We start from the raw sequence: 16,610 nt of genomic DNA on the forward strand, positions 1-16,610 counted from the left end.
ATAATCACCCAGACTATCTCAGATATCTGCTCATAAAACATAGAAACTTTTTCTCAAGGATTTTATTTTATTTTGTTTTATTATTTTTTGACACAGAGAGAGAACACATGCAGGGGAAATAGAAGGCAGAGTGGGAGAAGCAGGACCTTGAGTTCACGACCCTGGAAACATGACCTGAACTGAAGGCAGACACTTAAATTACTGAGTCATGTAGGTACCCCAGAAAGATGAAGATTTTTTATGTTTTCTCTCTAGTGATGTGAGAAATTCTAAATTATGCAGTGGTCTCTGACAAACCTCTATATCTATCACCTATTCCAAAAACTGGGAGATAGGAGAACTAATATGTATCAGTTAAGAATACACTATGATAGAAATAAAACAAATAATATTTTGATTATCAATAGAATGACCAAAGTTATGGGATTTATTGTTCTTTGTATTATTTTAGTCATTTTGGGATATATATTAAATAGAGTAGAACTATTATAGTGAATGATATCATCAAGCTGGGCAATTACTATTTTAATTTCTACATATCAGAAAAACCTTATGAATACAAGATAGAGGAAATACTATGTCCTTTCTATTTACTAAAAATTACCATAACGAAAATACAACAAGTGTTTAGAAATATATAACTATTTGGTCAAATCTCAATTATTTTAATTTTCTAGATATTTTAGTCCTTCTCTTCAGTCTTAGGATAATAGTATTCTTAAGGAGTATACAAAGTACAAGTAATCTACTTCTGAGGCCACAAGACTAATGAGAACTTTGTCTATGGTTTTATAGAGCACATCCTCTGAATCACTCTTCTCATGGCCCCTATCACCTCCTTGTTTCTCAGGCTGTAGATGATGGGGTTAAGAATTAGGGTCATGATGGTGTGGAAGACAGCCAAGACCTTGTCCTCTGTGGAATATGGGAAGGATCTTGGGCATAGATAAGTGTAAGCAAAGGTTGCATAGTAGAAAGTCACCACAGTGAGATGGATGCTGCAGGTCGAATAGGGTTTCTTCCTGCCCTCTGTTGACTGCATGTGGCAGATGGCAAGGGAACCCAGCCACAGGAACATGCAATCCCAATTAAAGGAAACACCATCAAGAGGGTGGTGTTCACAGACAGTGTGTACTCATAGACCCAGATGTCCATGCACCCAGAGTCAACATGGCCAGGACTTCACAGAAAAATGGTTTATGGCTCTGGATTGACAATAAGGTATTTGGAGGGCATATACAGTGTGGGCACAGGAGTTGATAGATCATATTGTCTATGGTCTTATTATCATTAGCACACAGACTTCTTTGCTCATGCAAACAGGATAGTGAAGAGGAAAACAAATAGCTACATAATAATGATAGTCCATAGATGTCAAGAGTAGTGCTTCTGTAATGGCTAAAGTCAAAAAGAAGAAGCTCTGAACCTCACAACCAATAAGTGAGGTAGACTCTTTTCCAGAGAGATAATTGAAAGCTATCTTGGGGACAATGGTGGAGATGTAGTTCAGGTCCATGAGGGAAAGCTAAGTAGAAAATACATGGATGCGTGGATATGGGTGTCCAAGAGGACAAGGATGATCATGGATAGATTATCAAAACATGCCTTTAAGAAAATAAGTGCAATGAGAATAAAAAGAAAGAGGTCAATACTCAATGGTGGAAACAACCTCAATAAAAGGAAATCAGTTAATGTTTGGTTGCATTTTCCATATTCTATTGTTTGGTTTCCCTGAAAAAGAAAAACACATGTAATGTGTGTGTGTGTGTGTGTATACACACTTATATTATATATATATTATATATACAATACATATGCTTATATATTTACATTAAAAAATACTGTAATGTGAAGCTTTCAGTAAATACCCAATTCCTTAAATAAATAAAGCTTCTATTTTGAGAAAGCAGTTCTATGTTGTTTCATAAATCTACAGGCCAAGATAGTAAGAATTTCCATTCAAAATATTCTATAAAGAATTAGTGAAATAATGAAAAAAATATATCTATATCTACCTTAATAGGATATTAATAATTCTATGTACTTCATAAAGTCACATATTAAAAATACCAAACAAATATTTTAATTAAATATAAACATAATTCTTTTGCAAATAATGAACATGTCTATATCAGTTCAAATACTCATTTGGTTCATAATAGGAATAAATTTAGTAATACATGGACAATGTTTATGTTTTCATTCAAGGTTATATTACACTTTCAGGCATATATATATATACTTTTTTTCTTTCACATCAATAAGCTGGATTTCCTTCTTGTCTCTGTGTTCTAACTAGTTGAATAAACCTTCCTGAAAATCAGTTATCAGTTCATGGTGTGGACTCAGAAAAGTACAAGTGTTTATTTCCAAATAACACCAGGTATAAATAAATAGAAATAATTATTAAATTCCTCCATTACCATTACTTTCAAACTTCCATTTTAAATTCTTAGTGTAGAGCAGACCCTTCTCCAGAAGTCTTCTATAAACCATGTCTATTGCAGCCCTCACTATTTTTCTGGAGCATACCCAAATAGAAGAGTAAAAGTTTAAAATATCTTAAGAACACTGGGATAATGGCAAAGTAAAAGAGCCATTAACTGATTTCATCCCATGAATACAACTAGGTAACACTCACAAAAGTATAAATAACCCAGAGAAGGACCCACAGAGTGGCAGAGGAAACTCCACAAATAAAGGTCAAAAAGAAGCCACTTTGGGCGCCTGGGTGGCTCAGTGGGTTAAGCCGCTGCCTTCGGCTCAGGTCATGATCTCAGGGTCCTGGGATCGAGTCCCGCATCGGGCTCTCTGCTCAGCAGGGAGCCTGCTTCCCTCTCTCTCTCTCTCTGCCTTCCTCTCCATCTACTTGTGATTTCTCTCTGTCAAATAAATAAATAAAATCTTTAAAAAAAAAAAAAGAAGCCACTTTGAAGAACATAGCAAAGCCAGGGAAATGTTTGATGAGCAAAATAAACCATGACCATCCATAATAGGGAAGAAACCACTATCATGGGGAAGAGCGATTAATAGTCTATCTCACTGGTGTCCCACATGGGGAAGACAACTTCCCATAGCATTTGACTATGAAAGAAAGAGGGGCTGTTTTTCATGAGTTCTTTCAACTAGTAGAAATTAAAGCCTGGGATTTTAAAAATCAGGCTTATCTCTGTGAAAGCTCCAATGGCATTAGTAAGCAGAGCCCCTGCTCTTAAAGATACAGCATGACAATTAGCCCATGCAGATACAGCATAGAAGCAGCAGTTTGAAAAATGCATGAACATATGGGAGTGAATTATTTACTCACATCGAAGTGTTTTCTTTTCTTCTTCTCTCTCTCTCCCTCTCTCTCTTTTTTTTAAGAAATTGTCTTTATTTATTTGTTTATTTATTTATTTGACATAGAGAAAGACACAGCAAGAGAGGGAACACAAACAAGGAGAATGGGAGAGGGAGAAGCAGGTTTCTTACTGAGCAAGAAGCCCAATGCAAGGCTCAAACCTGGGACCCTGGGATCATGACCCGAGCCAAAGGCAGATGCTTAAAGGCTGAGCTATGTAGGTGTCCCATTATCTTGAAATATTTTCCAGAGAGGAAGGGTTGCAGGAAGACCCCTCCATGAACAAAGGAGCTGATAGTTTACATTTCCTTCTCCTGCTCCTCCCCAGCATAAACATAGAATCACCTGCAGGAATGACTGTGTAGACACTCATTGCCTAACTTGATTATAACAAACCTGACCGCTGCTTACATTTTTGTGGTTTTATCTTTTCCAGTCAGGTTTTCCTCAGTTTTACATTTACTGGTAACCTCCCCCAAACCAGCACAAATCCCTGCCTATACTGAGTATCAACACTCATGAGTTTTGTAGGGCCTCACTTCCAGTGGCAATGGTGACAGGTCACATTTTGCAATCAGACCAGTGCACACATGGTAAATGTAAACACTACCCCAAAAAGAAACAAGACAGTGCCCACAACAGAAAATAGAGCTTCTACAGGAAAGTGGACTGAAAGAAATAATGGCTAGGACACAATGGCAAAGCATACTCATCAGAGACACTTTGTCAAATATCAAGCCCTGGAGAACAGAGGACTCTGAACTACATGATACGACAGGAACTTTTCATTGTAAGATCATTACCTATGAGAGCAGGAGATACACCTGACTTATCTAGAAGAAACGAATAGACTATGAGAGTTAAATGACATGAACAGAAAGAGGAATATGTCAAAAATGAAAGAAAAAGGCAAAGATCCTTCAAAACACCAAAGTAAGATGGATATAAGTAAAATGACTATTAGAGAATTTAAAATAATGAATATAAAGACACTCACTGGATTTGAGAAAAGAGGGGAGGGCATCAGTGGGACCCTTAATAAAGAGATAAAAGGGAACCAATCAGAAATGTAGGACATGACAAATAAAATTAAAAATGTACTTGATAGAAAAAAATATCAGACTAGAGAAATCAAAGGAATGAACTAATAATCTGGAAGACAGACTAATGAAAAATAATCATGTTGAGAAAATAAGAGATGAGAGGACAAGATGGCAGGGGAATAGGAGGAGGTGCCTTTTCAGCCGGTACCCCAAAGTGAGCTGATTACCTACCAAAGAACTCCATTCACCCATGAAATCAGCCTGAGCTCAGAATTATACACGTCTGGATCTCTACAGGGGCAGAATACGCCAGTGGGCAGGTAAAGCGGAGTGGGAACGGAGACTGATATTGGAAGATAAACAAAAGGGGGAGGGAGCCACCAGAGGCGACCGATTGGAAAGTAATACCCCAATAGGAGTGAGAGTGCCCTGCATCTGGGGACCAGCATTAACTGGGAGACTGGTTGAAAGCACTCCAAAAGAGCAAAGGATCGTGGGGGGAAATTGTGGGAATCGGGGCGGCTAGCGACAGGGACTAATGTCCCTGATCCCAGGACAGCATCCCCTGGAGCTGAGGCAGAGAGAGTGTGGCGGAGAAACCAGCTCTTGGTCCATAAGCCACCAGCACGCCCGAGAATGTGTGGGTTCTAGCTCCTGTGAGGGGATGGGAGCCACACCAGTCAGGAGAAGACACAAGTCCTACCACAAAGCTTGAGATACACGGGCACATCCCTCATGCTCCTCTGAGTTACAAAGTCCCAGCCGGCGCTCTTAGACCTGAGCCACTGTTTCAAAGCCAAAGTCACGCATTCCAAACTCTCCGCTGACAGAGGTGCGCAAAAGCCCAGCCTGGTGCTTATGGGCCTGCACCCCGTTCTCAGTGCCTGAGATGCGCCCGTGACCCATAGCCACCTCTGAAAGAGGTGCGCACAAGCCGGGCACTCCCAGTCCGGGCCAGCGGCAAAATCTCAGTGTGCGAACGCTGCTTGGAACCTCTCTGGCGGTTGGGAGCTCCCAGACAGCTGCCACTGCCTTGGTTTTGGGTACAAGCAAAAGATCGTGCGCCCCCGAGTGTCTGCAACTTGGAACCTGCTCTGCCAGTGGCCAAGGGGGAACTTATTGCAGCTCTGCACCCAGACTAAGGCTTCTTTCTGAGAGGGAGATCAGGGTGCAGCTTGTTTTCCTCTAAAAGTACGAAAAACATCAAAGGCGGTCAAGGTGAGACAAAAAAAGTGAACAAACATAAAAACAGCCAGAGAACAAAAGCCTGAAAAAAGACAGTTTCCTCAGAGCCCACCCCCTTGAGGAGGGTGGGAGGACTTAACTCAGGAAACATCATTGACTGACAACACACGTGGCAGCCCCCTCCCCCAGAAAACAAACCAAGAAAGAAAAAGAGAGAGAGAGAGAGAGAAAGGACTACAGGAGAACAACCACGACTACATAGGAAAACTTGTATTGTTCACTCATTCCCACTATTCTGATTATTTTTTTCACATAGGTAATTTTTTAACCTATTTACCATCACAGTGAGCTGTACAGTACATCAAATTCCATAATACCTTTCTAAACTGAACTTTTTGATACATACACCAATGTTTTTATTTTGCATTTTTATTTTTTGAATTCCTTTTTTATAATTTTAGTTTAGTTAGTCTAGTTTATTCCTTTTTATTTTTATCCTCTAATATTCATATAGAGTTAAACTTCAAAGTAATCCCCTTACCCCAATCAATAATACCCCTATAGGTAAACCAATTTTTAATCCCCTTTATCTTAGGAAAGTTGAGTCCTTTAACAAAGATATCAAGATACATCCAGGAAGAATCAAAACAACTTTCCTCACACAGACTGAGAATTTGTAAGAACTCTCCCATCTTCTTCCACCAGTGTTTCTGTGTTTTTTGTGTTTGTCCTGATAGCATATAAATTTAACACTTGGGGTTATTTTTGACGAGGTTCTTTGTTTATTTTCATATATATATATTATTTTTTCCTCTTGTCATATACTTGTATCAGACTTTATATCCATTTTTGATTGTCTACATCATAAATCTTACCTTGGGGCCCATCTGGGTTGAACGTTCTTTTTCATCTTCCCTTTCGTCCCCCCCCCCTTTTGTTTTTATTCTTTTCTTTTTTTCTTCTTTTTCTTTTTCTTTTCTTTTGTCTCTCATTTGGGTGGGGAATCCTGATTGCTCAGACGTGTTACAGGGTGCACCCTGACTGCACCACAGGTGATACATGCAGCTACATCTGTTCAGTCATCTCCCACCAAAATGACTAGGAGGAGGAATGCTCACCAGAAGAAAAATATAGAGGATCGACCTTCTGCAACCAAGCTAACGGCTATCAACATAGACAATATGTAGGAAAGAGAATTCAGGTTAACAATTATCCAGGCAATAGCTAGGTTGGAGAAGGCCATGGATAACCAAACAGAATTGATTAAGGCCGAACTGAAAGCCACCAGACAGGATGTTCACAATGTTAGGGCGGAGCTTAAAGATACCAGGGAGGAGGTTCACAATGCTCTCAATGAGTTCCAATCTAATCTAAACTCTCTCAAAGCTAGGGTAACTGAGATAGAAGATAGAATTAGTGATCTGGAAGACAAACAGATAGAGAGAAAGGATCAGGATGAAGCCTGGAACAAACAGCTTAGAAACCACAAAAACAGAATCAGGGAAATAAATGATGCCATGAAGCATTCCAATGTCAGCATTATTGGAATCCCTGAAGGGGAGGAGAAATAAAGAAGTCTATAAGATATAGTGGAACAAGTCCTTCATGAAAATTTTCCCAATCTTGTAAATGGAACCAGCGTTCAAGTACTAGAGGCTGAACGGTCTCCACCCAAGATTATACATTCTAAAAAAAAATCACGACACCTGATAGTCAAATTGGGGAATTATAATTGTAGGTAAAATCTCTTGAAAGACGCCAGGGCACAGAGGCTCCTTACTTACAGAGGGAAGCCCAACAGAAAAATGGCACACCTGTCAACAGAAAAATGGCAAGTCAGAAGAGGCTGGCAAGATATATTCAGGGCACTAAATCAGAAGAACATGCAGCCAAGAATACTTTATCCTGAAAGAATGACATTCAAAATGGAGGGAGAGATAAAGAGTTTTCAAGACTGGCAGGGTTTAAAAGACTATGCAACAACCAAGCCGACACTGCAGTAAATATTAAGGGGAGTTCTATAAAAGAGGAAAAATCGCAAGAATAGCATTGAACATAAATATAGAGACAGTCTACAGAAAGAAAGACTTTACAGGTAACTTGATGTCAATAAAAACGTGTCTATCAATAATCACTCTCAATGAATGGCCTAAATGCACCCATAAAACGGCACAGGGTTGCAAATTGGATAAAACAAGACCCATCCATATGTTGTCTACAAGAGACCCACTTTGAACCTAAAGATACACCCAGACTGAAAGTGAAGGGATAGAGAAGAATCGTTCATGCCAATGGGCCTCAAAAGAAGGCTGGGGTAACGATCTAATATCAGATAAATTAGACTTCAAACAAAAGACTGTGGTCAGAGATACAGAAGGACACTACATAATCCTTAAAGAAACTATCCACCAAAATGATCTAACAATTGTAAATATCTATGCTCCCAATATGGGAGCAGTCAATTACTTAAGAAAACTGTTAATCAAGATGAATAATCATACTGATATAAATACACTAATTGTAGGAGATCTTAACATGCCACTCTCAGAATTAGACAGATCATCAAAGCAGAAAATCAATAAAGAAACAAGACCATTGAATGACACATTGGACTAGATAGACCTCATAGATATATACAGAACATTCCATCCCACAACAACAGAATACTCATTCTTCTCAAGTGCACATGGAACCTTCTCCAGAATAGACGACATAATGGGTCACAAATCAGGACTCAACCGATACCATTATTCCCTGCATATTCTCAGATCACAGTGCTTTGAAACTGGAGCTCAATCACAAGGAAAATTTCAGAAGGAACTCTAACACCTGGAAGCTAAAGATCACCTTGCTTAAGAATGCTTGGATCAACCAGGAGATCAAAGAAGAACTGAAACAATTCATAGAAAACAATGACAATGAAGACACTTCGGTCCAAAGCCTATAGGATACAGCAAAGGCTGTCCTAAGGGGGAAATATATAGCCATCCAAGCCTCCCTTATAAAAATTGAAAAATCCAGAACACACCAGCTCTCTCTACACCTTAAAGAATTGGAGAATCAACAACACATCAAACCAACTCCACACATAAGAAAAGAAATCATCAAGATTAGAGCTGAGATCGATGAGGTAGAAAGCAGAGATACAGGAGAACGTATCAATGAAACTAGAAGTGGTTTTTTTGAAAGAATCAATAAGATTGATAAACCATTGGCCAAACTAATCCAAAAGAAAAGAGAGAAATCCCAAATTCATAAAATTATGAATGAAAAGGGAGAGATAACAATGAACACCAAGGAAGTTATTTTCAACATTTAAATACCAATAAGCTTAGCAACCCAGATGAAATGGATGCATTCCTGGGAAAATATAAACTACCAAAATTGAACCAGGAAGAAATCGAACAACCTGAATAGACTGATATCTAATAAAGAGATTCAAACAGTGATCAAAAACCTTCAAAAAAACAAGAACCCAGAACCTGACGGAATCCCTGACTAATCCTACCAAACCTTCAAAGAAGAAATAACACCTATTCTCCTGAAGTTGTTTCAAAAAATTGAAGCAGAAGGAAAATTTCCAGACTTTTTCTATGAAGCCAGCATTACCCTCATCCCCAAACCAAGCAAAGACTCACCAAAAGGAGAATTTTAGACCAATATCACTGATGAATATGGATGCTAAGATTTTCAACAAGATCCTAGCAAACAGGATCCAACAGCACATTAAAAAGATTATCCACCATGATCAGGTGGGATTCATCCCTGGGCTACAAGGTGGTTCAACATCTGCAAATCAATCAATGTGATACAAAAAATTAATATGAGAAGAGAGAAGAACCACATGGTACTCTCAATTGATGCAGAAAAAGCATTTGACAAAATTCAGCATCCATTCCTGATTAAAACGCTTCAAAGTATAGGGATAGAGTGAACATTCCAGAACCTCATCAAATCTATCTATGAAAGACCCACGGCAAATATCATCCTCAATGGGAAAAAGCTTGCAGCCTTCTCGTTGAGATCAGGAACAAGACAAGGATGCCCACTTTCGCCACTCTTGTTCAACATAGTATTAGAAGACCTGGAAACAGCAATCAGACAACAAAGAGAAATAAAAGGTATCCAAATTGGTAATTAAAGAAGTCAAACTCTCTCTCTTCTAGGATGACATGATTCTTTATATGGAAGACCCAAAAGACTCCACCCCCAAATTACTAGAACTCATACAGCAATTCAGCAACGTGGCAGGATACAAAGTCAATGTGCAGAAATGAGTGGCTTTCTTATGCACTAACAATGAAAATACAGAAAGGGAAATTAGAGAATCGATTCCATTTACTATAACCCCAAGAACCATAAGATACCTGGGAATATCTTATATACCAGGATATATATTATATATATATATATATATATATATATATCACCAAAGAGGGAAATGATCTGTACTCGAGGAACTACAGAACACTCATGAAAGAAATTGAAGAAAACATAAAAAGATGGAAGACCATTCTATGCTCTTGGATCGGAAGAATAAACATTGTTAAAATGTCTATACTGCCTAGAGAAATCTATACTTATAATGCCATTCCGATCAAAATTCCACCGGTATTCTTCAAAGAGCTGGAGCAAATAATCCTAAAATTTGTATGGAATCAGAAGAGACCCCGAATTGCTAAGGAAATATTGAAAAACAAAAATAAAGCTGGGGGCATCACGTTACCTGATTTCAAGCCTTATTACAAAGCTGTGATCACCAAGACAGCATGGTACTGGCATGAAAACAGACACATAGACCAATGGAACAGAGTAGAGAGCCCAGATATGGACCCTCAAATCCACGGTCAATTAATCTTCGATAAAACAGGAAAAAATATACAGTGGAAAAAAGACATTCTCTTCAATAAATGGTGCTGGGAAAATTGGACAGGTATATGTAGAAGAATGAAACTCGACCATTCTCTTACACCGTACACAAAGATAAACTCAAAGGGATAAAAGACCTCAACATGAGACAGGAATACATCAGAATCCTAGAGGAGAGCATAGGCAGTAATCTCTTCGATATCTGTCACAGAAACTACTTTCAGGATATGTCTCCAAAGGCAAAGGAAACAAAAGTGAAAATAAACTTTTGGGACTTCATCAAAATCAAAAGCTTCTGCACAGCAAAAGAAACAGTCAAAAAAACAAAGTGGCAACCCATGGAATGGGAGAAGATATTTGAAAATGACAGTACAGACTAAAGGTTGATATCCAGGTTCTATAATAAACTCCTGAAACTCAACACACATGAAACAGGCAAACATATCAAAAAATGGGCAGAAGATCTAAACAGACACTTCTCCAATGAAGACATACAAATGGCTATCAGACACATGAAAAAATGTTCTTCATCATTAGCCCTCAGGGAGATTCAAATTAAAACCACATTGAGATATCACCTTACACCAGTTAGAAGGGCCAAAATTAACAAAACAGGAAACAACATGTGTTGGAGAGGATGTGGAGAAAGGGGAGCCCTCTTCTATTGTTGGTGGGAATGCAAGTTGGTACAGCCTCTTTGGAGAACAGTGTGGAGATTCCTCAAGAAATTAAAAGTAGAACTTCCTTATGACCCTGAAATTGCACTCCTAGGCTCCTAGCTATTTACCCCAAAGATACAGATGTCGTGAAAAGAACGGCCATCTGTACCCCAATGTTTATAGCAGCAATGACCACGGTCGCCAAACTATGGAAAGAACCAAGATGCCCTTCAACGGATGAATGGATAAGGAAGATGTGGTCCATATACACTATGGAGTATTTTACCTCCATCAGAAAGGATGTATACCCAACTTTTGTAGCAACATGTTCGGGACTGTAAGAGATTATGCTGAGTGCAATAAGTCAAGCAGAGAGAGTCAATTATCATATGGTTTCACTTATTTGTGGAGCATAACAAATAGCATCGAGAAGAAGGGGTGTTAGAGAGGAGAAGGGAGTTGGGGGAAGTTGGAAGGGGAGGTTAATCATGAGACACTATTGACTCTGAAAAACAATTTGAGAGGTTTGAAGTGGCAGGGGTGTGGGAGGTTGGGTTACCAGGTAGTGGGTACTATAGAGAGCACAGATTGCATGGAGCACTGGATGTGGTAAAAAAAATAATGAATACTGTTTTTCTGAAAATAAATTAATTGAAAAAAATTAAAAAATAAGAAATAAGAAATAATATTTATGCAAAATAAGAAAAGACAAAGGGAACTCTGACTCTGTTAAGATTAGTATCAGTAACATGATAGGAACCCAAAGAAGAAATAAAGGAGGAAAAAATTTAATCTAAAGAAATAATTCCTAATCTGATGAAGGAAACAGATATCCAGATCAGGAAAGGAAAGTGATTCCTGATAAAACAAAAATCAACCTAAAGATATCCATACGAAAACAGAAAGTAATTAAAATGGTAAAAAACGGAGGGATAAAAAATAAATCAAAAAAGATAAAATAACACTATTACATACAAGGTATATACAAGAGCATAATACTATTACATACTATTACATAGAACAACCACACAATGCTGTTGGGATTTTTCAGCAGAAACTTTCCAAGTCAGAAGAGTATGCCATGACATGCTCAAAGTGCAAAAATGGAAACATCTGCAGTCAAATAAACTCTATTCAGCAAAGCCATCATTCAGCATAGAAGGAGAGATAAAGAGCTCTTCAGACAAAAAAGTACTAAAAGGGTTCATGACCACCAGACCAACCCTCCACAAATATTAAAGGGAACTCTTTAATATTGAAGTGGGGGTGGAAAGAAAAGACCATACATGACAGTATGAAAGCAGAAAACACACACAAAAAAAGATGAAAAATACGTATTTCTGTAAAGTCAGTCAAGGGTTTCAGGAAACAAAAGTTATGAAATATGACACAATATACATAAGTATGCCAGAAATAGAAGTAAAGAATGTGTTCAAACTAAAGTGATTATAAACTTAATATAGACTGGAACATAGAGAAAATTCCATATACAAAAATAATGGTAACCACAAATAAAAAGCCAGCATTAGATATACAAAGAACAATACAAAGACATCCAACTAGATGATTACAAAAAAACACCAAACCATGAAAAACAGAAATACAAGAATCAGAAAAACTACAAATTCTACAAATACAATCATAAAAAAATAAATAAACTAAAAAATTAAAAATATATTAAAAAAATAAACTAATTATATACTAAAAAAATAAAACAAGTAAAAAATGGGAATAAATACATGTATGTCAATAATTACTTTTATTAAAAAAAGTCATCATGTAATGCTACTCACCATAAAGTAAGTCATTAGTTTCTTTTTTTAAATTTTTTTCAATTTATTTATTTTCAGAAAAACAGTATTCATTATTTTTTCACCACACCCAGTGGTACCCCAACCTCCCACTCCCCGCCACTTAAAAGCCCTCAGATTGTTTTTAAGAGTCCATAGTCTCTCGTGATTCACCTCCCCTTCCAATTTAACCCAAGTCCCTTCTCCTAACACCCCTTGTCCTCCATGCTATTTGTTATGCTCCACAAATAACTGAAACCATATAATAATTGACTCTCTCTGCTTCACAAATTTCACTCAGCATAATCTCTTTCACTCCTGTCCATGTTGCTACAAAAGTTGGGTAATCATCCTTTCTGATGGAGGCATAATATTTCATAGTGTATATGGACCACATATTCCTTATCCATTCGTCCATTGAAGGGCATCTTGGTTCTTTCCATAGTTTGGTGACCATGGCCATTGCTGCTATAAACATTGGGGTACAGATGGTGCTTCTTTTCACGACATCTGTACCTTTGGGGTAAATACCCAGGAGTGCAACTGCAGGGTCATAGGGAAGCTCTATTTTCAATTTCTTGAGGAATCTCTGCACTGTACTCCAAAGAGGCTGCACCAACTTGCATTCCCACCAACAGTGGAAGAAGGTTCCCCTTTCTCCACATCCTCCCCAACACATGTTGTTTCCTGTTTTGTTAATTTTGGCCCTTCTAACTGTTGCAAGGTGATACCTCAATGCAGTTTTAATTTGAATCTCCCTGAGGGCTAAAGATGATGAACATTTTTTTCATGTGTCTGAGAGACATTTGTATGTCTTCATTGGAGAAGTGTCCGTTTAGATCTTCTGCCCATTTTTTGATATGTTTGCCTGTTTTGTGTGTGTTGAATTTGAGGAGTTCATTATAGATCCTGGATATCAACCTTTGTCTGTACTGTCATTTGCAAATATCTTCTCCCATTCCGTGGGTTGACTTTTAGTTTTTTTGACTGTTTCCTCTGCTGTGCAGAAGCTTTTGATTTTGATGAAGTCCCAAAAGTTGATTTTCGCTTTTGTTTCCTTTGCCTTGGGAGACATATCTTGAAAGAAGTTGCTGTGGCTGATATCGAAGAGATTACTGACTATGTTCTCCTCTAGGATTCTGATGGATTCCTGTCTCATGTTGAGGTTTTTTTATCCGTTTTGAGTTTATCTTTGTGTACGGTGTAAGAGAATGGTCGAGTTTCATTCTTCTACATATAGCTGTCCAGTTTTCCCTGCACCATTTATTGAAGAGACGGTCTTTTTTCCACTGTATATTTTTTCCTGTTTTGTCAAAGATTAATTGACCCTAGAGTTGAGGGTCCATATCTGGGCTCTCTACTCTGTTCCATTGGTCTATGTGTCTGTTCTTATGCCAGTACCATGCTGTCTTGGTGATCAGAGCTTTGTAATAAGCTTGAAATCAGGTAACGTGATGCCCCCACATTTATTTTTGTTTTTCAACATTTTCTTAGCGATTTGGGGTCTCTTCTGATTCCATACAAATTTTATGATTATTGGCTCCAGCTCTTTGAAAAACACTGGTGGAATTTTTATCGTAATGGCATTAAAAGTATAGATTGCTCTAGGCAGTATAGACATTTTAACAATGTTTATTCTTCTGATCCAAGAGCATGGAATGGTCTTCAATCTTTTTGTGTCTTCTTCAATTTCTTTCATGAGTGTTCTGTAGTTCCTAGAGTACAGATTCTTTACACCATTTGTTAGGTTTATTCCCAGGCATCTTATGGTTCTTGGGGCTATAGTAAATGGAATCGATTCTCTAATTTCCCTTTCTGTATTTTCATTGTTAGTGCATAAAAAAGCCACTGATTTCTGCACATTGACTTTGTATCCTGCCACATTGCTGAATTCCTGTATGTGTTCTAGTAGTTTGGGGGTGGAGTCTTTTGGGTCTTCCATATAAAGAATCATGTCATCCTAGAAGAGAGAGAGTTTGACTTCTTCATTACCAATTTGGATACCTTTTATTTCTCTTTGTCGTCTGATTGCTGTTTCTAGAACTTCTAATACTATGTTGAACAAGAGTGGTGAAAGTGGGAATCCTTGTCTTGTTCCTGATCTCAACGAGAAGGCTGCAAGCTTTTTTGCATTGAGGATGATATTTGCCGTGGGTCTTTCATAGATAGATTTGATGAGGTTCAGGAATGTTCCCTCCATTCCTATATTTTGAAGTGTTTTAATCAGGAACGGATGCTGGATTTTGTCAAAGGCTTTTTCTGCAGGAATTGAGAGGACAATGTGGTTCTTCTCTCTTCTCATATTAATTTGTTTTATCACATTGATTGACTAGCGAATATTGAACCAACCTTGTAGCCCAGGGATGAATCCCATCTGATCATGGTGGATAATCTTTTTAATGTGCTGTTCGATACTGTTGGCTAGGATCTTGTTGAAAATCTTAGCATCCATATTCATCAGTGATTTGGTGTAAAATTCTCCTTTTTGGTGGGGTCTTTGCCTGGTTAGGGGATCAGGTTAATGCTGGCTTCATAGAGAGAATCTAAGTTTTCCTTCTGCTTCAATTTCTTGAAACAGCTTCAGGAGAATAGGTGTTATTTCTTCTTTGAAGGTTTTATAGAATTCCCTCGGGAATCCATCAGGTCCTGTGATCTTGTTTTTTGAAGGTTTTTGATCACTGCTTCATTCTCGTTATTAGATATTGGTCTATTCAGGTTGTCGATTTCTTCCTGGTTTAATTTTGGTAGTTTATATTTTTCCAGGAATGCATCCATTTCATCTAGATTGCTAAGCTTATTGGCATATAACTGTTGATAATAACTTCTGATGATTGCTTCTACTTCCTTGGTGTTAATTGTGATCTCTCCCTTTTCATTCATAATTTTATGAATTTGGGCTTTCGCTATTTTCTTTTGGATTAGTGTGGCCAAAGGTTTATAGATCTTACTGATTCTTTCAAAAACCCAGCATCTAGTTTCATTGATACATTCTCCCATATCTCTGGTTTCTACCTCTTTGATCTCAGCTCTAATATTGATGATTTCCCTTCTTATGTGTGGAGTTGGTTTGAGGTGTAGAGACAGCTGGTGTGTTCTAGATATTTCAATTTTTATGAGGGAGGCTTGTATGGATAAGTATTTCCCCCTTAAGACAACCTTTTCTGTATCCCATAGATTTTGGACAGAAGTGTCTTCATTATCCTTGGTTTCCATGAATTGCTTCAGTTCTTCTTTGATCTCCTGGTTGATCCAAGCATTCTTAAGCAAGGTGATCTTTAGCTTCCAGGTGTTTGAGTTCCTTCTGAAATTTTCCTTGTGATTGAGCTCCAGTTTCAAAGTATTGTGGTCTGAGAATTTGCAGGGAATAATCTCAGTCTTTTGGTATCGGTTGTGTACTAATTTGTGACCCAGTATGTTGTCTATTCTGGAGAAGGTTCCATGTGCTCTTGAGAAGAATGAGTATTCTGTTTTTTTAGGGTGGAATATTCTGTATATATGTATGAGGTCCATCTGGTCCAATGTGTCATTCAATGCTCTTGTTTATTTATTGATTTTGGCTTCAATGATCTGTCTACTTCTGAGAGAGGCGTGTTAAGATCTCCTACAATTAGTGTATTCATATCAATATGATTATTCATCTTGATTAACAGTTTTCTTAAGTAATTGGCTGCTCCCATATTGGGAACAGAGATATTTACAATTGTTAGATCACTTGGTGGATAGT

The 16,610-nt window shown here is 37.8% G+C and overlaps 1 pseudogene across 1 annotated transcript in view; it reads right to left on the reverse strand.

Moving 5' to 3' along the window:
- Positions 1–781: 781 nt before the first annotated feature.
- LOC309861950 (olfactory receptor 2L5-like) overlaps positions 782–16,610 on the reverse strand; it is a 58,007-nt pseudogene continuing 42,178 nt past the window's right edge. The window contains exon 2 of the transcript in view: positions 782–1,398. The product of the transcript in view is annotated as an olfactory receptor 2L5-like (transcript). The remainder of the gene's footprint in view (positions 1,399–16,610) is intronic.

The sequence above is a fragment of the Mustela nivalis genome (assembly GCF_964662115.1).
Source record: "Mustela nivalis genome assembly, chromosome: 3".
In the NCBI taxonomy this organism is placed as follows: domain Eukaryota; kingdom Metazoa; phylum Chordata; class Mammalia; order Carnivora; family Mustelidae; genus Mustela; species Mustela nivalis.